Here is a 17,615-nt window from a genome sequence, read left to right as displayed (position 1 = left end):
AGTTACCTAAATGAGCAGAGCTAAACACATTCAAGATTAAGTCAGATACTAATTTCTCTCATTATTATATGAGGTGCAATTTCTGCTGTGAGGTGACTTCCTTAGAGAAGTAAATTTTAAAGAAAGATTAAGAGAATTGACAGCAAGTTTGGTTTTCTAGAGTGGAAGCCTTCAGTAGGTGTGGAGGACGAAGTATTTCAGAATGCCAAAAACAGTATAAGAAGGGCCAGGCTGGGGGTGTGTTAGGGGCCGAAAGTAAGTTACATGTTCCTAGTTCAGTTTACACTAGAAAACTGAGAAAGTGCCATCCTATACTGTCGTTTTGTCCTTAAGTGAGTTTTGTCCTTGGGTATTATGAGAGACAAATCTCCACTTTTGATACCTTAATCAATGCTGTCCTGTTTTCTGCAACTACAGTCTTTTCAGAGTCTTTTCAGTCTTGACTGCTGCTCAAACTTTATTGAGCCACTTAAATTGATTAAGGTTTTTCCGATTTTGCAACATCATCTCTAATGCAATGAATCCAGTGACCTAACAATCTTTTCAGTGTTATTTCTGTCTCAAGAAGGGAGTTTCGAAGATTATCCAACTGTTGATATGCTGGATTGTGATTGGCAATATTTTCAATTAAGAAGCAAATGTGATATGGAAAACACTGAACTTTTATTTTGAGAGCGAGAGGAACACATTATACATACACTCAGATATACTGTTGGAGACACTGAAATGACACCATAAAGGCCAAATATGATTTGCTTGCACACTAAAAGCTCATCTTCTGGGAAGATTTTACTTTGGTATGAAAATCAGAGTATTTACCACACATTTTTCAGGGTATTCTCTGCATAAAGTGTGCATTTTTGGAGAATGTCCGAGTAAATGTGTTATTTTTATTTAATAAGTGTGTTTATATAGAAACATGTATGATTATTCTTGGACTGTAATCTTGACTTCCATATACTGTACCTATAACTTTGGCTTCTGAAAAAGTTCCCACTGCAGAAACCAATTACTTTTAGGACAAGAGAAAACAGCCTCATGTTACATCGTGGGAAGTTTAGACTGGGTGTTAGGAAAAATTTCTTCACTGAAAAGTTGGTCAAGTATTGGAACATGCTGCCCAGGATTGTGGTGGATTCACCATCTCTGGAGGTGTTTAGAAAATGAATAATATGGTGCTTGGAGACATGGTTTAGTGGTGGACTTGGCAATCCTGGGTTAGCAGCTGGACCTGATGATCTTAAATGTCTTCTCCAACCTAAATCTCTGTGATTCTACCAGCTTGTGTCTTAGTGAGAAAGATTCTCTTTATTAGCCGTTGCCTGTTTTATGCTTTTCATTAAGATATTTGCAAATGTCTCATTCAAGCAACAGATCCAAGGAGTGGAAAGGTGTCATCTGATCTAACACTCAGTGAAGCCAACAGAACTCTTCACTGACTCATGAATTCATTCCAATTGGAGTAAAATAACCTGTAAAGCTATGGAATTTTTCTTGGCTTTAGAAGACTATAGACACAGATCTGACGAAGGCAAAGTTGCTTCATATTTGCTTGGCTGTTAAAAAAAATTAAAAATACCTCGGGAGTTTGATCTGCATTTGGTTTCAATACTGCTATTGGGCTGGTGAAGGGGATTAGGGGAAGAGGAGAGGAGCAGAACACTGATGTGCAGTTTTGTCCTTGTTTTCAGACTCCTGCCAAAAGGCTGATCTCCTTTACTCCACCCTTAATTGAATACCTGAGTCCTTGGGAAAAGGGGTTAATTTCATAAAGTGGGGCACGACTCAGTGATTTTTAAAAATGGTGTATATTACTGAGGAAAACTTGGTGTAGTATGTAGGCATGAGATGGATTTTTAATCAATGTGCCAAGCTGGCAAGAGGGGAGACAGCAGTGTCTACAAACATCTAATATCTTGTGATTTCTACCTGTGGTACCAATTGTTCTCTGCTTTAGTAGATAAATAGAAGACTTGTTACTCATGTTATTACTCTGTTCCCCCATGGTTTTTTGTTTGCCTGCCTTGTAACAAAACATTACAAAATTTTATGAGAACTCATCTAGTCTAACAGTAGCTCAGCATGGTCAGCTGTTGCTTCAGATGGTACACATGGTTCCTGTACAGCTTAGCTGTTGGTTTTGTGACTATGACCCTGAGATTGGGATGTACGATTCTGCCCACCCAAAAGAAATGAACCTACTGATGCTGATGCAATTGTTAGTATAGTAGGTATAGATGCACTTGGGTATAGATGTACTTGCAGAAGTGAATACTCATCTCCAGCATCCTCTTCTGTCCTATACTGAGGTAAATTTGTATCAGACAGGTTTTACGCCTCTGTTATAGAACATGTACTGCAGATAACTTACACGGAAAAGTGAACTGTGTGTGAATCTTTCATGTCCCATAACGTAGTGCTTGAAGGGGTTCAGAGAAAATTATTAAAGGGCTGGGGAATCTTCAAGATATAGAAAAGTACATTTAAGAGTGGTGAAAACAAATACCTAGAATGAATTTTCTTTCTCTGATATGAAATCTGCCCTATTGCTTTAAAGTTGTGAACAGATGATCACAAAGGCATTATAACTTCCAGCGAAGTGCTCTGAGAAGTGATTACATGTGTTCAGTTATTACAGTGTCTTTACTCCATTGTGTCTTTTCAATCATAGTAGGATGGAAACAGGTTAATGCTGGAGTCATGTTTAATGACTTTCTGGGTTTGATTACAGCAGCTTTGCTTGCTGCCCTCCCAAATGAGCTTTCATAGCATACGTGGATGATATGTGCCTGTCAGATTGCTGTTCCTCTTCATATTGTTATGTCTGTGTTTAGGTCATGTTTGCAGTCACTTAGAGTTCTTATTAATCAATGTATTGATGGCAAAGTCAATCTTATTTCAGTGTCCCAGACGGTTTACGGTGCTGCTTTCTCTGGGCCCTAAAACAACTCTTGCATTGATGTTGATGCTGGTTTTTGCTCTTTCTTGTATTGCACGGAGAGTACTAGGCTCTTGCATCTGCTCACTATACACTGGAGTTGGAATGGTGTATAATAAGCATCATATGATGCTTCAGATATAAAATGTGTATCCAGATATTTCTGTCCTCCCGTTCTGTGTCAGGTTTTGTTGCATTTAGCTATGTTTTCCTTGAAACAAGTTTGTCATCAAAACTTATTTAATCTGTCATGAATTTTCAAAATTTTAATTCTGAAGTTTTGTCTTACAGATTTAAAAGGTTGAATTATTTAGAACACAAATTGGAAATACTGAGTCTTAAATAATAGCACAATGTCATTACACAGTGTATTATTACCTGCATTTAAGCTTAGAAAACCAGGTATTTGGCACAGATCATAAAGCTATTGTTATTAAAATGCTTTAATACATTTTCAGAGGGGATTTCTCATTCATGTATAGGTGTGGTTGTACTTTTCCAAGCTTTATAAAAACAAGAATGAGAGCTAAAATGTTTTTAACACCCTTATGAAGGGGAACATATTAGGAAAACTTTGTGCATGCATGTGTGTCTCTTTTTCAGGGTCTCTTGTAGTACAAGTGCTCATTAATCCATAAATCACAGACGACTTCTGAAAAAAGACGGTGCTACTTCTGGTCTCCCAGAGTTTATACCCACTTCTGCTGGGTTTCTGATGTGAATGAGGGCCATGAAGTTCTCCCTTTCTCTGTACAGATGGCTTGTGTGTTTCTTTCCCAGCTCCTTTTGGCTCATACATCACAATCTGAGCATCAGTGTAGCTTGGCCAAAGAGTCATTCTTTGGCTATTATTTAAGGTCAGTATTGCTGCTAGTTAAAATGAAGGAATAACATACGGAACAGTACAGCCTGCAATTTCCAGAGTGCCTGTGAATCAGAGACTTTCACCTATGCAGGGTTTTAATTACTATGTTTTTGTTTTAAGTGAACAAAGTTTAAGTATATTCTTCAGGATAGAGAGCTGAATTAGTGAAGCAGTGCTGAGCAGGTGATGGTTGAACCCCTGGCTAGCAAATGAAAGGGAAAGTACTTCCTGTCTTCAGTAGTAAAAAGTTTTATCTCCTGTTTGAAAACTCTATAGACACATCCATCAAGCAGTCTGACAGGGAAATTAAATTGGGTTGCAGCACTGCAAGAAGTCCAGATTATGTTCCTGTTGAGCAGTAACAAATTGTGGTGAACTTTATAAAAAGTTTCTTTCTGTTTTTCACAAAATAATGCAGTATAGAGCTAGTCAGTGGTCATGAGAGACACTGGGGAAACTTCTGGAAAAGCTTGGTATTCCTTAATAAGGAAATGAAATGGAATTATAGATGTGGTTTTCTGTTCCTGCAGAACCACTTGTGTTCTCTGCTGCTTTATAAGCACACCAAACCTGCACAACGTACAATTGGCTTTATTTACTGCAAAATGAAAATATTTAAATTACTTTCTTGACCATGATGGTAACATACTTGTGCCCCGATTGTGGTGAGTGACCATTAACTTTCCCTGAACATGGTAAGAGATGCAGCTATTCTGCTGGAGGTCACAATGGCACCCTAATTTTCCCCCTGTGAATTTTACTCCAGTAATCAAATAAAGAATATTTAAATTCAATCACTTCATATATGCATTTCAACTAGACTGGCATTTCAGTTACCTTTCTTATATTTCATTTGTTTAGAGAGGAGCTTTTATACACAACCAGGATCCAAATGCTTTTGAATTCAGTGATGTTCAGATCTAGAACCATAGCCTGTCTTTGCTTTTTTCTCTTATCACTCCATGCTGGTTCTGAATACTCTCCAATCTGAAGCAACTTCAGACCTATCTATAACAGCAATAAGAAACTATGAATTGTTGAAAACAAGTCCAGAGTTGTTTTCAAGCTTTGTGAACTTCAGCCAGCCATTCCATTAACGTGTCGGGTTTTTAACAAAAACTGAAACAGGAAAAGGTTTCTGAAACTTAACACTTCAAGTTTCTTTGCATCCTTATGAAAACCTTTGCTTTCATATGAAAAATTAACATTGATTATGTATTTGTATGTATCTAGGATCTATGGATGATTAAGTAAAACCTTTAGTATGTGAGATCCTAGGTGTTCTAACAAAAGAGAATTGCTTTCTTCTGTTAATTCTTTGTCTCTTTCACAAAAGTTGTAACTACACAGCCTAGATTGGTTTTGGGTAATACTCATGCATTCTTAGACTCAAAAGAAAAGAGAAAAATTCCCTTCTATTTGGATGTTCCTTTTACAGTGTGAGAATTAAAAGCCATTGGTCTATAAATATCTTGTTTCTGTGGAAGTTAAGTTACCTGTTAAAAATAGATACAAGTGAATACAACTGAAAAATAAAGAAGAAAATTTATTAGGCAAGGAAGGCTAATGTTGTTTAATGAAGCATGGCATTCTGATCTGTTTTAAAAGTCTTGTTCTTTCTCAGTAAGCAATAGGAGTAGAATGTTTCTCTTACAGGCTTCTGCTTTACACATTGCATGCTTGCCTTGAGGGACTCAAAACCTAAATAAACCTTAACTCACAAAAGATGTAAGTATGAGAAATCTTGTCTTTTTTTTTTCTGGAACAGCTTAGGGGCTGATTGTTTATTTAACAAGCTGGTGCCCTGATTTTGCCACTGACACACTTTGACAAAAATCCCCCCACAGGCATTTAAAGTTGGAAAAAGCAAGAAAATTGGAAAGAAAGATGTGAGTCAATGCGCAAAGCCACAGAGATCTGCTGACCTAGGTGTGTTTTCAATATTTAGTAACTATGTTGAAAGTTACAGTGCTAAGAATGATCTCACAGAGCAGTCAGTAATATTCTGTTGTAATCAAACCAAATGAGGTTTTTCTATGTGTTGTTGGTTGCTTGAGTTGTTATACACAGGAGCTTACTCTGGGGAAGAGGGAAATCACATCCATGGAAAGACCCAGAAGAGTACTTGCAAAAATCTGAACAGACTGAAGTGAAATTTAAATAGTGCATAGGCTTTGTGCCAGCTCATAAAAGGTGAATACATTTTATCCTTAGATGTCAAGATTGTTGTGTGGCTGAATTTGGGAATTGCCTTTTGTTCTCTTCAGTGAAGCAGCTGGGAGTTGTGGTAGAAGGCAGGTGCAGATGCTGACATAGTGTCCCTCCAATTAGCACTTCCCAGTGGAGTGTAACTATGCCAAACCCAACTATGAGATCCAGTGCAAAAATTGATGTTTTGCCTATGGATTTTCTCTCTCTCTCTTTTTTTTTTTTTTTTTGTAGGAAAAATGCTATTTTGAAAGACTGATGTGAAACACTTTGCTGCAAGATTCCCCTCCCACTAGAGTTTTCTGTATACAAAACTTCATTCCATTTAAACAACTTTTCTTAACTAAAAAGCATTGGCTATCCATTAAGGGAATAAGCCTTTTTCTGATGTACAGTCCCTTCCCCTTTTCTTCTTTTCATTTTTTTTTTTTTTTATACCAAGATGCAAGAAGAGGGCATATGGAACAAACTGAGGAATGGGAAAACATTTTGGGAAAAAACCCTATTTATATTTTTGGGATCCAAATAGGGAAGAATGAAAATACTGTTTTCCCATTATTTTACATTATTTTTTTATATTTGTGCAGTTAGAAGGGAAGGGCAAAAAGGAAGTTAAAGAGATTTCCTTTCATGTCATGGATGTTCTCACTTTTGTTGAATAAGTTTCTGTTTTCTACAAAACTGAACTATCACATTTCCTCAAATGAGATTTCCTATGCTTGTCTTATTCTAAGTGACAGCAGGCTCTTCAATGATCACTTTTTAAAGTTTGTTTCTGACATTGTGAAACTTGGATTCTACTGTAATTATTATATTAAGTCAAATCTTCAAATAAGCAAAATGTTCAGTTTCTTTTTATGTACATGGTATGTTTATGCATTTCAAAAAGCACTATTTCAATATGATTTCACTTTGTGACCAGAACAAATTATTGAAGTCTGTCAGTGACAGGGTTGGTAAGCCTCCTGATCAAAAGGAAACTTGAGCTCATGATTCTGAAGTGTGCAAACAGATTATATTACGAAGTGGTGTACATTTAAGAGGATAGACATTGTAATTAAATTCTACTTCATGGTGTCCCAATGTTTGTTTAAATTTAAGCAATGGTCTGAAATTTACCCAGACTTGCCTAAAACTCTCAATTGCAGGATGGAAATCTGGAAGGGAGTAGGCGTATATGACTACTTATGTTGTCTAGAGGGGTGAATTCAAACCCCCTGAAATTTTTTTTCTTTTGCTTTTTTATCCCTGTGAAAACTTGGCATTAAGTACAAGTGGAAAAGAATAAAAGAAAAATGAACCAGAGTTTGATTTGATTTCAGTTTAAACTTCATCTGAAACAGTTCACTCAACCCTTTTTACATTAAAAAACAAAATTGTCGTGATTTAACCCCAGCTGGCAACCAAGCACCATGCAGCTGTTTGCCTACTGCCCCCAGCCCAGAGGGGTGGGGAGGAGAATTGGTAAGGAATATAGAACTCAAGGGTTGAGATAAGAACAATTTAATAATTTAAACATAACAAAAAAGGAAATAATGATGACGATGATGACAGTTATAATGGAAAGGTGGGGGAAAGGATAAAATCCAAAGGAAAACAAGTGATGCACAGTGAAACTGCTCACTACCCACTGACCGATGCCCAGCCAGTCCCTGAGACACGATCCCTTGGCCTCAGTTAACACCTCGAGTTTATATACCAGGCATGATGTCTCATGGTATGGAATACCTCTTTGGCTGGTTCAGGTCAGCTAATGTGGCTGTGTGCCTGTGCCCTCCCAGTTTCTTGTGCCCCTCCAGCCTTTTTGCTGGCAGGGCCTGAGAAACTGAAACTTGGGATAAACATCACCCAGCAACAACTAAAACCATCAGCGTGCCATCAACTTTGTTCTTACATCAGAGCCAATAAACAGCCCTGTACTAGCTACTAAGAGAGTTAAATCCATCCCAGCTGAAACCAGGTGAATTATTCATAGAAACTTACATTTAAAAAATAGTTAAAATTAGTTTAAAAATGACTTACAGGTGTGTCCTAAATTGGAATAAACCCAAGCATCTCAGAATCTCCTCAACCAAAAAAATCTTACTCCTTCTTTAATTACCCCTAGAGAAGAATGGATTTGAGCAGTTCAAGAAACTTGGTAAAAACCACTCTATTTTTACTTTCGTTTTTGGGGAACAAATAGTAGTGCCTTCAATTTCCATTCAAATAGTTTTGAATGGAAAATAATTTGTTTCATTTCAAACAGTATAATTTTTCCCACATAATCTTTTCCTCTGGAAAATTTTGCCTCCAGTTTTTTTTTTTCTAATTTGGTGAGGGGGTTGGGAGAGAGTCAAGAAGGAAAGCATAGAAGACATACCAGTTCTGCCCTGTATATTGTCTTTTCTAGATGTGTGTTATTTTTTTCACTAAGGGATTCTCCCTCATATCTACATTTGTAATGTCATTGTGTTTGATCTATTAACTAATACATACAGCAAATCTTTAATTTTCCGTACTTGGTGGCTAAAGATGAAAACGGGCCTCGTAGAGTAACTGCAAAATGAGCTTTAAATTCTAATTAAAAATCATCTTATCAACACTACATTTCACATTGTGTAGTTATGGGTCTGATATTTTCTGAATTGGTTATGCTAGATTACTCTATAGTACTTTGTGATTGAGAGGGAGCATGACTCTTTTTTTTCAATTTCTTTTGCACAGCAGGGTGACTTAAATTAGTGTGACTGACATCCTCCTAATACGCTTTAAAAATCTTTGGAACAATTGGTCTGAAACTTGAGGATTTTCATTCTGATTGGATCAGAGCACAGGGAAGAAGTTGAATGTGCTGGAAATGCAAGAAAATACAACTGTGTGGAATGCTTCAAGAAAGATACACTATTGTAGCTGAAACATTTTCTAGTGATGATATGCATTCCTCTGCAGACGTGTAATATTTCAGTCTTGCACTTGACTTACCAGGTTAAAAACACTTTTGCACTGACCCTCATGATATCAGTATTACAGCGCTAAAGAAAGGTGAGGTCTTTTCACTTGCCTTGTCTATTTCTCCCATAAGACAAGTCTTATCTGTCTGGAACTAATGTGGATTGAAAGGGAAGTCATGTTAGCAAAGATTTGTGAGTTGACTGAGCATATGCATGTCCTTTGGTACCTCCACAATATGTTGTGGGGTTGTTCAGTCAGCTGAGAGCTGAGGTCTGGAGTTCAGCTGGTATTTAGCACAAATGATGTCATCATACCTATAGGGTACATATACATGGCAGGGCTCAAAAGCTGATGCTAACCGTGTATTGACGTGTAATTTGTTATGCCATGCATTAAGCTTATGCACTGTTACTGGTTGTGTCAGTAATGATGTACTTTGCATCACTAACTATACTGCTATAAACTATATATTGTGGTTTAAAATATTTAACAAATATGTAAGGTGATGCCTTTCCCTAAAGATCTGGAGATAGGTATGTGAATGCAGTTTTTCTGGCATTGTCCACTGAGATTCTCACCTCTTGAGATTCGCACATTCTTCATTTGTTCAAAAAACTAAAGAATAATTCTTTTTCGTCTGGAGTGTCTGGAGTGGGTGTTGGGGGACCACGGGGTATGGGATAAGAGGGAGGCAAATAGTAAAGAGAGGCAGAGAAAAGTAAGATGACAAAGGATTGTGTGTTGAAGCATGGCTAATCTGAAACTTTTGCTAAGCTTTGTTTAAAAGATTAAAAACCAAGCCAAAGCTGGTACAGTTTGCCTGAAGGAAGGTGCTGCCTGTATGTAACTTTAAGTGCTGACGAGTTAGGCAGGAGTGTGCAATGACTGCTATTCCATAATAACACATAGTAGCAATAGCAACCTCACTATTGTGTGGTGCACACACACCGAGCCATTAAACCAGAATATCCAAAAGACCAACTCTCACAGCAAGCATTGTCACATCCCTCCAAGCACTAGCTCAGTCCCTCTGCTTTTTCCTTCAGTCACCATGTTTATGGCCTCTTTCATTTTTCATATGCTCACAAAACAACAATAACCAGAGGGTAAGGTAGAGCTGCCAAAACCTGGTTTCTAGAAAGGATGTCGCACAGGGGTCTGATCCAGCCCTGGAATCCCAGGAATGGAAAAACTGCAGTGCATGGGTTTGTACTGGAATTATCTTAGTTTAAAAGAGTACCCAAATGCTACCTTGAAACCAAATACCACTTTACAGGCCACACATGGGCCATCTTAAAACTGGATCCCAGCAACAGCTGCAAACCTGCAGTTTCCTTGAATTTGAGCCTGTGGGACCATGGCATGTTTGCAGTAGCTGAGTATCCCTGGCAATGGCTGGAGAAGCATGTGTGCACCTGTTTTCTAGGTGTTTGGTGGTTATTGCTTTTTGGTCTGTATATGATTGGTATTTGTGTCTTTTCCCCTGCTATTTCTCACAGTGTTGGGGATAATTTTTTTCATTCGAGCTTGAAGTGGTAAAATTTCCTGTTCGGTTACATCTATGTTTTTTGCAGAGTGAGTCCTCTTGGGCTAGTTCCTGTAAAGAACGTAGACACTGTACTGCCAGGGTAGGCATGTAAATCCACCATACTTGACCCTTAAAAGTCCTGCTCAGTTTTCATCTAGTCCTAGAGCCACTGGTTTTCATAGCACCTGCATTTTCACAAGTGAAGTCACATTATGTGCTTGTATGATCTGGGGTACAAGGAGCAGGTTTTGCCTATTTCCGCTCCAGATCCCAGCCCAGCAGGTGTCTGCAGCATACCTGGTAGATACCAGGTGGCCTAATGGTTATCTCTTTATCAGACAGCCTAATGTTTAGTGCACGTTCATACTATGTTGGATGTCTTATTTCACAACAGATAGAGCAGCCTTGCTGGCCAATAAAGAAAAATCAATCCAACCTTTCCACAGCTTTACAAAAAATCTCTTGATGTGTATAAAATTTGACATCTAATGAAACAATGCTGAATCATGTGAATACATTGCAGTCTGTGATGGATCGGAACTGGAATGTTGACAGCTCTGAGGCATTTTTTAAAAGTTGGTAACAGTTCAAATCTCATCAGCTTCTGAGATTTCATCTGTTTCTTTGGGAGGGTGGGTAAATGTCTCTGGACATGATGCCAAGCTTTTGAATCTTTAAGATGACTTGGATGCAAATTCCTTTATTCTTCTGACCCTATCTCTTCTCACCCATTGTGATATTATACAAATTGAATTTCAGGCCTTGTGAGCTAAAGTTTCTGCAATGGTCAGCAGAAGTGTCTTTCCATCTGATTACCCCTGAGGTCAGAAGCACGTAATATATTCAGGGGTGTTTCTAATCGAACGAAGCTCAGAATATGTGAGGGTTGTAGACAGCAGCTGGCCCCAGCAGAGACTAACAGATTTGCTGAGAACCTGCAAAGATCTTGGCAGGATGTCAACAAAGATACTGCAGGGTTGCTAGATGCCAGGAAAATGAGATCGTGGTTTGCGACAAGTAAAACGGTATTTAAGGAGGATGGGATGCAATAAATTATAATAGCACTGCGAACAAGTCTTATCCAAAAGTATTAGAAACCGTGACTATAGTGGTTGTTGTGTACTCATTTTTGTGGATGAAGTAGCTGAAGCAGGTGGAAAAAAAGTGTTCTTTCTTATAGTGTGAGAGTATTATCAGAGCCAGGAGGAGGAGGAACTTGGTTCTATGTAGGAACTGTTTTTTAAAAGAAGTGAAGAATGAAGGGAACAAAAGTGATGATGTAGAAAGGACTTAAAATGATAGGACAGAGAAGGATGGAGGTCAGGTGGATAAAATAGAGGTGTTTGTGGAGAACAAGATCATAGAAGATTTTGCAAGGGCTTTACTGTCTTTTTAGAATAGCAAGAAATTGAGTCTACAGCATCAGAAGTTTCTAGCATGCAGTAACTATAAATTTAGGTTTACTCTGATCATGTATTTGCTAGTGATTTGCTCTGGCAAAATACAGGTATTTCTCCAAAAGCTTCAGGTGCTGGAAATCTTAGCTGGCCATTTACCTCATCAAGTGTAATGGTGCATGCCTCACCCATGCCTGACCTTTAGATGTTTTCAGAAGATTTTAGGTCAGTCTGCAGGAAATTGATCTGTTATGCTCATGTGTTCTTCTTGCTTCCTCATGAGAATTTTAGTGAAAAAGGTGCTCTCCAAAGAGCCTGCCCAGGGTTTGTATGTTACTGAAGCAAATTTGTGGCATTTAAAGAGGCAGCTACATGAGGAGAGAAAAGAAAACTGATTCTCGTCTAAACAGCACATTAAACATGACACAGAGAATAGCAGTCCTAATGAGGAATGCCTGCATGGAAAATTTCTGCCCTACACGGTAAGTTTTGATCAGTGTTCCACAAATCTGATTTACATTATTTCAGGGAGAGTTCCTCTTCATTTACCTGGTATAGCAATCCCAATTCCTTATCACTGTTCTTAGGACTTGATTTGATGATATCCTCCCTGATTACTTTAACAGGTTAAAGTCTATGGGTTATTGACAGTTCTGTGTTAACTAGGCGGCTTTGGTTTTCTGGCAGGATGCCAGCAGAAGGGGAAAGCAGCTGCTCCTTGAGATGGGAATAATAAAAAGTGCTAACTGATAAAATCTTTTTGACTTTTGCGGAACTGAAAAAGACCATTAGCAGCTCTTGGAATTCCTTACTTTCTTGCATCTTTGTGTTCCAAAAGAAATAATGTGGCAGGCAGGCTACTACTGAAAACGTAATGTAATGGATACTGGTAGAAATGCCAGATGGGCGGGGAGGGGATGGGACCCAAAATGGAGACTATTAGTAAAAACGGATGACAAGCATTTCTTTACTGATATATGGGTCTATTTTGAAGTAGGAAACAGCGTGGGCTGGTTTTAGAACTATTGAATGGGCCAGCTCCTACTTCCTTCCATGCTAACTATCAGCCTGCTCAGAAAATAATGGCTTTAATAGCTGTTTAAACCTCTCTGGTTTTGTGATGCAAGCCTATACGGAATTTTTCCACCATTTGTTCTTTGCTCCTTGCTCCCTCAGCTTCACTGCCCCAAATGACACTTAATTGCGAAGCATCACTTTTAGTGCAGGTATTAAACACATAATAGAGCAAAGGACTTGCAAGTGGTATAAAGTGCAAAAGTTACAGATCCACAGATGTGTCTGATGACAGTCTCCATGCATGCAATCTGATGTAGAAAAGAGAAATCCCTGGAAGTCTCTGAACCCTTGGGCATAAACTTATCTTTTTCAAGATCCTTTAAAAATAGGAAGCTAGTGGTAGCAGGCTGGTCAATGCAGCTTCAAAAGCCATGGGGCGCTTTCGACAGCAGCTGCTGTGTGTCAGAAGTCTATAAACTGACTTCCTGCCACAGGAGACCTCCAGCTAGTTCAGCTGGATAGTTACTGGGGGGAAATCCTTGCTCTCAGTCTTCCCAGAAAAGCAAATATATCCAAGGCTGTGCCCAGGGCTGGGGAGGTGTTTGAGCTGGTGGACTCCTTGTGCCAGCCAGTGAGATTTTAGTTAATAAAACTGGTGTGGGTGGAGAACCTTGGTGTTTGTTGAGGGAGAGAAGGTGCTCTCCTTTGAGTAGTATATGCACAAGTCCATCATGCTCTTTGTTTTCAAAAACTCCCAGATGAGAGCACACTTCTTTAATCATGTCTCAGATAACATCAAACAAGATTTTTTTTTTTTTTTTTCCCTCTGTCTTCCAGGCAGTTACGTGCTATCCTCTCTGTTCAGGGTGGGCATGTGTTTCCTTTCTAATGTTCAGTTATTTTTACAGTAATCCTTATCTGTCGGTTTTGGAACTGTCCTTCTCCAAGAGGATTTAGTTTCCTTTAAAAATTGCACTCTCACTGAATCAATAACCCAACAGGAATCTCTGGCAAAGGACTGGGTTTTGGTGCAGTAGGTGTCTCAAGATTTAGTAGCCTCTATCATCATCTTTGTTGGAACTCATTATTTAGTTAAAGCTTAACTCCTGGGCTGCTGAATTCAGGCTGTTGCATTTCCTTTCTGCTGCTGATAAATCTGCCTCTTTTCTGCCAAGAGAGGTATATAATCACCTTAGAAATGTTTTTTCTCTGTCTCTTGTGGTGCTGAAGCTTTCCTCTACTCATTCAGCATATTAGATATCGCTGTCCTTCATGCAAAATGTAGCACCAGGTTTGAACTCTTAAGTTAAAAACTGAATCTGAATATGCTGCTTCATACCAAGAAGTCATTCTTCTGCATATCTGTGGTTTTCAAATACAGTCATGAATTCTGAAACGAGAAGGAAAAACCCAGAATGAGATATTTTGAAAGTTTATCCTGGCCTGTATCCATCGTTGATTCCTTTGCTGTGCAGGATAAAGCTATGTTTGTAGCGAAATGAGAAATCCAAAAGAAAGCTGAATGTTCAAAATTCTGGAGATGTTTTGAGCCTTGTGGAAGTTAGTAAAGTGGAGGAAATGTTAACTTGATTTAGAAAAACAAAATGCAATGCCTGACTACTCAAAAATGTTTCAGGTTTAGATTGTTTCAGCATCATAGATTCTGGAAATTTAAATGCAGTTTAGATATCTGTTCAATAAGCTTTCTGATCTTGGTGACTTGTGGGGTTGGGAGGGTGAGGCATAAATAATAAGTGTGTGTGTGGGAACCAAGAGTTCTAGTAATTTTTAAACCATGTTTATTAGAATTGGATCCAATTTGAGCGCCCCTAGCTTTAGCTGCTTATTGGAACCTTCTCTAGAGCACTTATAACTGCTTTCCCACTGTTTGAATTCAAATCCCAGTTTCAAATACCTACAGTCATACCTCCAGATATAAATCTAATGATTTTTTCCCATGTTTGTCTCGTAATATTGTGCTACATGTGGCTATGTGGGCAATGAACACTATTGCAAAGATACCAGGTTCTACCTTGCGGAGGTAATTCACTTATTTGTATGTGGGGTTTGTTCTTGTGCCTTTTTCTGCCTAAGGCAGTGGCTTTGAACGCAATCTGCATTGTTTGTCAGTGCATCAGTCAGTGATGGTGTCAATATGACACCACTAAGGAAAAAAACCCTATGCAACTCCTCTTCAATTGATTTCATATCAGGGGAGGGCAGAAGATGGGGAGAGCTTAATTATAATACTTTTGTGATGTGCTGCGTCAGTTTTGGTCTGTGAAGAGACTTCATTGTCTGTCTGTGTGTATTTTGGAGGGATAATATTAAGGGAAGGGCTCTGAACCCATCAGACGTGCAGGCTAAGGCTCATATGCAAGCTCTTTTAGGAGCCCCCTGTGCCCTTCTGTACAATTACCTGATATACACATTGGAATGGTTCACACATACGTAAATACAGAATGCTCTCATACAAAGTGTATGGATGTAATTTAGAAAGCACTGTTGAATTTTTGGCTTATATAGGCACATTCTGTGGCCTGACACGATTACTCCCGTTGGAGCAATAACTAAGAGTCTTGCTTATTTAGGGCCTGTTCCTACTCCCTTTGAAGCCAATGGCATAATTCCCAGTAATGTTTAGTGGTGAGGGTCAAGTCTTTAAGGATGATAGAATTTGATGTTGGAGGCCTCAGTCAGTGCTCACTGAAGTACACAGGGGTTTCCCCAGTTATTTCAGTGAGCAAATTGCCGTTATTTCAGGAAAATAATTATTTAAAGAAAAACTTATGTAGAGACGGTATTAGTGTTAAACTTCAAAAAGAAGAAAGTAAATCAAGAGACTGTCTTTATTCTGGCCGATACCATGCACTTTTTATAACACTGAAGCATTTAGTTCAAGTTCCCAGAAGCTTGGAACAGACACATCCAAAAGCAATGAACTTTTTAAATTGAAAAGGATGTGTTGTGTTGCTGCCACATCTCCTGTGACTCCTGAATGCATTTCACTACTTCTGTTGCAAGAACAGCCATTCTCATGGTATCTCAGCCTTCATGCTTCTAGCCTCAGCTGGTCTGACCCCATAGCATCTGCAGGGAAAGGGAGATGATGCAGAGCACTGTTGCAGCTGCTTGAGAAAAATGCTGGCTCCTGTTAATCTCAAAGACCAGCACCACTCAGAACCGTTGTAGGTATAAAAAAAGATTATAAAATCCCTTCCTCTTTCAATATATTTTCAATACTTAGACTTTGGTATTTCAGTCTTGCTAAGCTAGATCTTTGAAGGGATAAGGTCGATACACAGCAGACTGGGGAGAAGGACATGAAATTTGAGTGTGTATAAATATTCTATTTAGATACTGCTGATCTGGGTTGCTTTAACTGAAGCACAGAAAACCATTTTCCCATCTTGTTTTCTTCTGTTTAGATCTGCTCACATGTGATTACAATGGACTTAAGTTCACAGAACAATCTAAATAATGCTACTGGCTAGATTGCAGCAGTCCTTGGCTGGATGCTGTTAGGTCTTTCTTAATGTGCAAGTAATCTTATCTATGTGATTTAAGCTTCTTTAGGTCTGTCTGTCTACAGCGGTTTTTATCACCTGGCATATCTGCCAGGCGCCCAATGACCCAGATGTCTTTCCCCTTTCAGAGGCAGCATTAACACTTCAGGCCTTGCTATACCTTAAATGCATATCCTGGAGTCCCAGCTTTTGGTGTATGGCCACCTTGTATAGGGTGACATCTGATTCCCCTTTAGATAATATGAGAAATAGTGAGCTCTGGAAGCTAATAAACACAATAAATGTTCCCCTGTCTCTCTTTCATTACTATTCTGAAGAGTTCTTTAGGCCTAGGACTGTAGGATACCTACCTTCTAGTTATCCAGCATATTAAATAAAATACAACGATATGGGACTGGTATGGTTTTAGGTGTTGCCAGTGGAAATGGAGATTCTGGCTATTTGTGTTAAATGATGGCCTGTGTTTGCGATTTATGATATTTCCTGGTCTAATACATGTTTTTGGTGTCTCATGCAACGAGACAAAAAAAAAAAATAAAAAATTACAGCACCTTGAATGGTTGTCTGGTCTACTACAGAAGGTGGCCATACATTTTAATGAGTATCTCTGCAACAGTTCAACAAGATCCAGTTGAATTGGAATATGTCTTTTTATATGACACTTTCTGTGCTCTGACTCAATAGCCTTTTGGTCATGGTGGACTGCTTGGTGTTCGCAGAGGTGCCCAGGGAGCTCTGGGTAATCTGAATGCTTAGCTGTGGGAAGATGTGAAGCAGCTAGGGTTGTTGAGATCGGTATTGCTGGGTTGTTCTGGGACTGAACTGCATATCCAGCCCACTGTCATCCTGCAGTGGGATGATGGGTCTTCCAGGAAATCTGCAAACCACTCCTGGAGCTTCTTACTCTTTTATCTCTGAGATAGTGCTATCTGTGTGTGGCCTTCAGCCACAGGGTTCACAGACTGTTTGCTTTTGGACTTTGCCAAGAAAAAGATTAATTTCATTTTCATGTGTGTATTTGATCATAAATATGAAAGTGTGTTAACAGTGTAAGTATGTATATCTACAATGAGAGTGTGTTAGTATTTAAATCTGTAGCAGAGTCCCAGATAAGAAGTTCAGCAAACTGAATGTAGAGATTCTTAGAAGAATGACTACAAAAAGATGCAGGGTGTATATTTATGAAAGGGAGTTCTTTGTC

This window comes from Falco cherrug, chromosome 11 (genome assembly GCF_023634085.1).
Source record: "Falco cherrug isolate bFalChe1 chromosome 11, bFalChe1.pri, whole genome shotgun sequence".
NCBI lineage: Eukaryota > Metazoa > Chordata > Aves > Falconiformes > Falconidae > Falco > Falco cherrug.
The sequence above is the reverse complement of the archived record's forward strand: the minus strand, read 5'-3'. Positions refer to the sequence as shown.